At 33.8% G+C, this 311-nt stretch overlaps 1 protein-coding gene across 1 annotated transcript in view; it reads left to right on the top strand.

Annotated features, from left to right (window-relative positions):
- LOC119589185 overlaps positions 1–311 on the top strand; it is a gene marked incomplete at its 5' end in the record, with an annotated part of 121,836 nt that overhangs the window by 67,584 nt on the left and 53,941 nt on the right.

The raw sequence follows: 311 nt of genomic DNA, 5'->3' as shown, positions 1-311 counted from the left end.
GAACTGTAGACAAAATTTTGCTACTAATCACACCTTGTCAGTATCAATGTTCAGTGTTTACATTCTCACCATCTGTTCTCTAAAGAAAATCAAAAATTCCAGAAGAAATATACATGAGATATTATTTAATATTGTAATATATAAACCAGACATATGAATACCTCCCGTGTGAGAGCAGCTGGAGTATTTTATTAATTTTTTGCGGTTAGAATTACAAAATGGCCTCCTTCATCACACTGGGAGATTGTTCAGCGGTTTCCTAAGATGACGGAGAATATATAAAACAGTTGAACAGTGAACACGATAGCTTA

The sequence above is a fragment of the Penaeus monodon genome, chromosome 25 (assembly GCF_015228065.2).
Source record: "Penaeus monodon isolate SGIC_2016 chromosome 25, NSTDA_Pmon_1, whole genome shotgun sequence".
Lineage (NCBI taxonomy): Eukaryota > Metazoa > Arthropoda > Malacostraca > Decapoda > Penaeidae > Penaeus > Penaeus monodon.
Note: the sequence above shows the minus strand (reverse complement) of the source record. Positions and strands in the feature narration are given on the sequence as shown.